We start from the raw sequence: 6,769 nt of genomic DNA, 5'->3' as shown, positions 1-6,769 counted from the left end.
GAGTCCTCATCATCTCTCATATTCTCCCATGCCCTCCCACCCTCCCCTCTCCTCATCTGCTATGCTCCCTCACAGTTTCTATCCTCCTGGGAACTTCTGTGTTCTTTCCTGCTCTGACCCTTGTTCCTTCTTTCTTGTACTAAAAGTCTTCTTCTACTTGTCTTGGTAAGCTCCATTTCTAGTCTTCAAAGCCTCAAAGTCTCCAAGGAATGTCATCTTCTCAAAAGATTTCCCAAAAAGCTATAAGTAATGAGAGTATTCAAGGCCACCCTTCTACTTTAGAGCAATTTCATATTCAGTGTGATATTAACTCTTAGTTTTCAGTTTAAAATCATAAGGTCCTCAAATATACAAATTCCAGAGACACAGAGCAGAATGGTGGCTGCCAGAAAATGAAGGGAGGAGAAAACGGGTATTTGGTGGTTAACGGGTATAAAGGTTCAGTTATGCAAGAATATGTTCTAGAGATGGGCTGTGCAACACATATAATTAATTATTAATATAATTTTTTAAATTTCAAAATTATCAACATACATTTTCCCCTGGGTTTATTGGTCAGCTCATTTTATAGGTGTCCCTGGTAAATAGATTAAGGTGTGAGGATTTGGCACAAAATTGTAAACTACAAACCCAGCTCAAAACAAAATATTATTTGTTTACAAATTTTTGAATAAATAAAACTAATTTGATATTGTTAGTTTAATAAAATGGCTTTATCTTCTATTTTATAGAAACAAATATCCATGTTTTTACATTAAGGTTCCCAGGTAAATATCTGATATATACACACTATAAAAATGTTTTCAATTTTAAAACTTATGAGATGCATAAAACAAATACATTATTAAAAATAATTTTCCAAAGTTTAGAAATTATTTGAGTTATTAATAAAAAAATATGTAATCGGAGATACCATGAATTATAAATATATATTTGAAAAAAAATAACTTTTATATTGAAAAATTTTATATTATTTTTGTCTTGAAATAAAATAATTGAGCATTTAAAAAAGACAAAACAAAATGTCAAAACATGACTTACACTATATAAATTAAAAGATAAATTATAAAATTATTTAATACAATTATATATAATGAATTTTATTGTAGTGAAAAAATATATTTATCACAGCCTTCCTAAATATTAAATTTTAATATTGGAAACACACTAAAGAAAACTAAAACTTTAAATTTTCTATGTCAAAACAAAATTTTCTTAAAAGAGTAATTTGCTCTGATAAAATTCTTAAAAATTGATTTTTAATTCTAACATCTATTTCTCCTTAAAATGTCTCAAATTTGTATCTGAAAAGTTTCAATTTTTTTATACCTTGCTACACATAATTTACAAATGTCTATTCTACGTTTTAGAAAGATATTCTTCCCTCCCTCCCTTCCTCCCTTCCTTCCTTCCTTCCATCCCTTCTTTCCTTCCTCCCTCTTTCCTTCCTTCTTTTTTCTTTTCTTATTTTTTCTGATGGAATCTCACTCTGTCACACAGAAAGGAGTGCAGTAGCGTGATCCTGGTTCATTGCAACCACTGCCTCCCAGATTTAAGGGATCTCAAATCTCATGTTCTTCTCACATGGCAAAATACTATAATTTCTTCCCAATAATCCCTGAAGTTCTTAACTTATTCCAGCATCAACTCAGTTGAAGTCCACAGTTAAAAGTCTCATTTGAGATAATGCAAGTCCCTTTCATGTGTAAGACAGTATAATAAAAAACAAGTTATTTGGTATGGCATTGGGTAAACATTTCCATTCCCAAAGAGAAAAAAACTGCCATGAAAAATGGACAACAGATGTCATGGGAATTTACAACCCCGTAGGACATTCAGTAAATGTTAAAGCTCCAAAATAATTTTTTAACCCCAACTTCCACATCCAGGGCACACTGACGTAAAGGGTGGGCTACCAAGGCTGAGGGCAGTTCTACCCATTTGACAATGTAGGGTTCAGCCACTGTGGCTACTCATAGGCTGTTGAGTGCCTGCAGCGTTTCCAGGTGTAGGTTACAATCTGGCAGTGGGTCTACCATTCTGGAATATAGAGGACAGTGACATCCTTCCACAGCTCCACTAGGCAGTGTCCCAGTGAAGATTCAGTCTGGGGCCTCCAACCCCACATTTCCTCTTCACACTGACCTAATAGAGCTTTTGTGGGAGGGTTCTGCCCATGCAGCAGGCTTCTGCCTAAGCACCCAGGCTTTTCCATACATCCTCTGACATCTAGGTGGAGGTTGCTGAGGATCCAACACTCTTGCATTCTGTGCACCTTCAAGTTTAACACCACATGGAAGCTGCCAAGGCTCATCTTGGCTTTTGTTCCCCAAAACAGTGGCACAGCATTATCTTGAGCCTCTTGAGCCAAGTCTGGAGGTGAATCAGCCATGAAGCTGCACAGGATTGTGGGGCCCTAGGCCAGGCCCAGCAAACCATTCAGTTCACCTAGGCCTCAGGGCCTGTAATGTAAGAGGCTGCCTCAGAGATCTCTGAAATGCTGTGAGGTCTTTTCCCACTGCCTTGGCTGTCAACACTTGGCTCCTCTTTAGTTATGCAAATATCTGTAGCAAGGGGTTGCTCTGCAGCCCACATGGATTCTTTTCAGGAAAAGAGGATTTTATTTTCTACCACATAGTCAAGCTGAAACTTGTTCAAACTTTTATGCTCTGCTTCCTTTTAAATATAAATTCCAAATTAAAGTCATTTCTTTGATTCCCACATCTGAGGATAGGCTGTTAGACACAACCAGGCCACATCTTGAACTCCTTCTGCTTGGGATTTCTTCTGCCAGATACTCTAAATGTTTGTTCTGAAATTCCAACTTCCACAGATTCCTAGAACATGAATAGATTGCAGTCAAAGTCTTTCCTATGGCATAAGATGGGAAATATTTGCCCCAGTTCCCAGTAAGTAACTCACTTCCATCTGAGACACTGACAGCCTATACTTCATTGTTCATAACACCATTAGCATTTTGATCACAACCATTTAACCACTCCACAAAGTTTTAAACATTTTCTAATCTTTCTGTTGTGAACCCCAAAAGTCTGACATAGGTTTCGGTTAACTTAGAAAACTTATTTTGCCAAGGTTGATGACGCACATCTGTGACACAGCCTCAGGAGGTCCTGATGACATGTGTCCAAGGTGGAGGGGCACAGCTTAGATTTATTCATTTTAGGGAGACATGAGACATCAATCAATATGTGTAAGATGTACACCAGATCAGTCTGGAAAGGTGGGACAACTCCAGGTGAAAGCAGGACAACTTGAAGTGGGAAGGGGCTTCCAGGTCTTTGATAAATAAGAGACAAATGGTTCACGCTTTTGAGCTTCTGATTAGCCTCTACAAATGAGGCAATCAGATTTGCATTTATCTCAGTGAGCAGAGGGGTGATTTTGAATAGAATGGGAGGCAGGTTTGCGCTAAGCAGTTCCCAGCTTGAGTGGGGTCCCAGGATTTAATTTCCTTTCACACTGTCTTCTCCTGAGCCCTCCAAACCCTTCTAACCTCTGCCCATTACTGAGTTCTACAGCCACTTTTGTGACATGGTAAAAGCCCCATATAACTGCATACCTTAACCATACCTCAGCTTTCTGTTGAAACTGCTCTCTGTAAACCCTAATGTTGACAGGCAAGCAGTCCAAACCCATGCCATCTTGGACCCTGCGACTTGTAATAAGTAATTAAGGTCTGTAACTTCCACCCTACCCGGACGATGTGTAAACTCATGCTTATCTTGACTTCTGTGAACCACTTAAGTAACAATCGGAATGTCCAAAGTCCCCTGGCCCTTGGAATGTCCGGAGCCCCTCACCCTCATCTCCACCCAGGAGGTGATTTACAGAATCCACCAGCCCTCAGAATGTCTGAAGCTCCTCACCCCCACCCCGCCCCTCACCCTCACCCCTGAGGTGGTTTTACGGGTATAAAAGATTTTGACACCCTTTTTTCAGGGCCATGGGTTGGACAGACACAAGTCCTCCGTGGCTGCCAGCAATAAAGACCCTGAAGTCTGGCATAGTTTTGTCTTGGTGTTAACTTTCTATGCTCGCTCCACTACAACACTTTTACATTATTTGGTATCTTTTAGCAATGCTTTATTTCCCAGTACCAATTATTGGTGTTAGGACATTCTTGCATTGCTACAAAGAAATATCTGAGGTTGGGAAATTTAGAAATAAAAGAGGTTGCATTGGCTTTTGGCTCTGCAGGTTGTACAAGAGTCATGGTGCCTGCATTTGCTTTGCTTCTGAGGATACCTCACGGAGATTTTACTCAATGGAACACAAAGTGGGAGCAGACATCTCTCAGGGCAGAGTGGGAGCAAGAAAGAAAGAGGGGAGGTTCCACATATCTAAACAGTCAGATCTTGCAAGAACTCACTCACTGTCATGAGGACAGCACCAAGCCTTGAGGAATCCTCTCCTATCACGCAACCACCTCCCATCAGGTGCCACATCCAACATTGGAGATTACATTTCAACAGGAGATTTAGAGGGCACACATCGAAACTATGTCAGGATGTGTGTGCCTTGGAACCAGCCGGGGACGCTGTGGGACTGCCCTATTGTCCCTAACAGCTGCTTAGTAAGAACCACTCACTACAAGAAACCTGTGTCCTGTGCTCACTGATGGTGACTTAGGAGCTGTGTCCTCTCTGGCCTGGCATAGTCCCCTAAGCAGGGACCTGTGTATGGTCTCAGCAGGTGCTTCCTCCCAGGGCCCTCCCAAGGGGGAAACCAAACCTTCCTCCTCCTCAGTCTTCAGTGTGAGCTGAGCTTTAGCTCCAGTGCTGGGGTGGTGGAGGGGAGGAGGGCTGGGAAGTCCTTGGATGGAAACACATTTGCATGAGCAGCCCCTCCTCTGGCAAAGGATGAAGAAGAAAAGGAGACCTGGGGCAGCACAGGCCCACTGTTAGGGCTCAGGGGCTGTGTCCACCATGGCCCAGACTCTTCTCCTTCTCATGCTCCTCTCTCACTGCAGAGGTAAGGAAAGTCCTTATAAACAGATTCTCTGTGTCCAACCTATACCATCCCCTGTGGCTCAGACCTATGAGAAGCTTTACCCTGGGCACTGCCTTATCATCCATGATGTCTGTGTTTTCAGGTTCCTTCTCCCAGCCTGTGCTGACTCAGCCACCTTCCCATTCTGAACCTTCCGGAGCATCACCCAGACTCACCTGCACCCTGAGCAGTGGCTTCAGTGTTGGTGACTTTTGGATAAGGTGGTACTAGCGAAAGCCAGGGAACCCTCCTCAGTATCTCCTGTACTACTACTCAGGCTCAGATAAGGGCCAAGGCTCTGGAGTTCCCAGCTGCTTTGCTGGATCCAGTGATGCATCAGCGAATGCGGGGATTCTGCACATCTCTGGAATTCAGCCTGATGATGAGGCTATTACTGCTATACATGGCATGGCAACTCTGAGTCTCACACAGTGCTCCAGACCCATGAAGAAACGAGGCAAAAACTTCCCCTCTGCTCTCCTGGCCTGGTGCAGTCACGACTGCTGGTGGCTCTAAGTCTAGCTCAGGGGGTGACATCTGTTGTCACACCAACAGCACTTGAGCTTCCACTGACAAGTAGGTCTAACAAAGTCCTACCTTGCATACATTTCACAGACAGATATCCCTTGCTCAGGGATAAAATCTCTCAGTGTTGACACTGAAGAAGGCAAGAGGCATGGGCTGGAGCTCATCTCAGCTCAGAGTCTAGAAGTGACTCAGAGATGCTGCTGGTCTGAGAGTTTTCATATGAGCCTTGGGATATAATACAGGAATGCAGAAGGGAAGTGTATTCTCTGTATCAGCAATGAACCACCAATAATTGAGAAGTCAATACATTTAAAATAACATAAAACATGACATACTTTAGGATAAGTATGACAAAAAGTGTTGTTTTACACACTAGAAATCACAAAACATTGCTTAGACTCAGGTCTTAAGGAAGACCTAAGTACATGCACAGATAAACTTTTTTTTTTTTTTGAGACAGAGTTTTGCTCTTGTCACCCAGGCTGGAGGGCAACGGCACAATCTTGGCTCACTGAAAGCTCCACCTCCCAGGTTCAAATGATTTTAGTGTCTCAGTCTCCCCAGTAGCTAGAATTACAGGCATGCACCACCACACACAGCTATTTTATTTTATTTTTTTGTATTTTTAATAGAGATGGGGTTTTGCCATGTTGGCCAGGCTGGTCTTGAACTCCTGGCCTTAAGTAATCCACAGGCCCTGGCCTCCCAAAGTGCTGGAATTACAGAGGTGAGCCACCATACCAGGCCCAGGTAACCCTTTTTATGGGAGAGTGTGGAGAATAATGCTGCAGCAGGCATGGGATGGAAATGGCTGGGTTGAGACTATGTCGTGACCTGCAGTGTGCACCTAAGGTGACATGGTTTTGAATATCGCTTTCCCCAGTGAAGGCCCAAGTGACCTATTACTTGCTTTCCAAATTCAGGAACTCGATGGCTCTAGGACAGCACACAGCACAATTTCCTGGCACTGACTCTATTTCCAATGCTTAAACACAAAACCACATCCGTCATTCCTGTGTAAAGAGACCATTCTAACAAAATTGTCTATCACCTCCCTCCTTGCCTTAGCATTTTCCAGATTGAGAACACATGGGAATATTGGTGATCTCATGTTGACAGATTCTAAAAAAGCTGAACAAACTCTTAGCCTACATCCAGAACCCATACTTCTAGCTATGTAACTAAATGAGTTACATGTGCCACACAAGATCCTTTACCCAAATGCTTATAG

General features: G+C 42.3%; 1 pseudogene; it reads left to right on the top strand.

The window, feature by feature from the left end:
* The first annotated feature begins 4,870 nt into the window (after positions 1-4,870).
* Positions 4,871-5,590, top strand: LOC116544834 (annotated as a pseudogene).
* Positions 5,591-6,769: the final 1,179 nt, after the last annotated feature.

The sequence above is a fragment of the Sapajus apella genome, unplaced genomic scaffold (assembly GCF_009761245.1).
Source record: "Sapajus apella isolate SASKATOON/1434 unplaced genomic scaffold, GSC_monkey_1.0 scaffold232, whole genome shotgun sequence".
NCBI classification, from domain to species: domain Eukaryota; kingdom Metazoa; phylum Chordata; class Mammalia; order Primates; family Cebidae; genus Sapajus; species Sapajus apella.
Note: the sequence above shows the minus strand (reverse complement) of the source record. Positions and strands in the feature narration are given on the sequence as shown.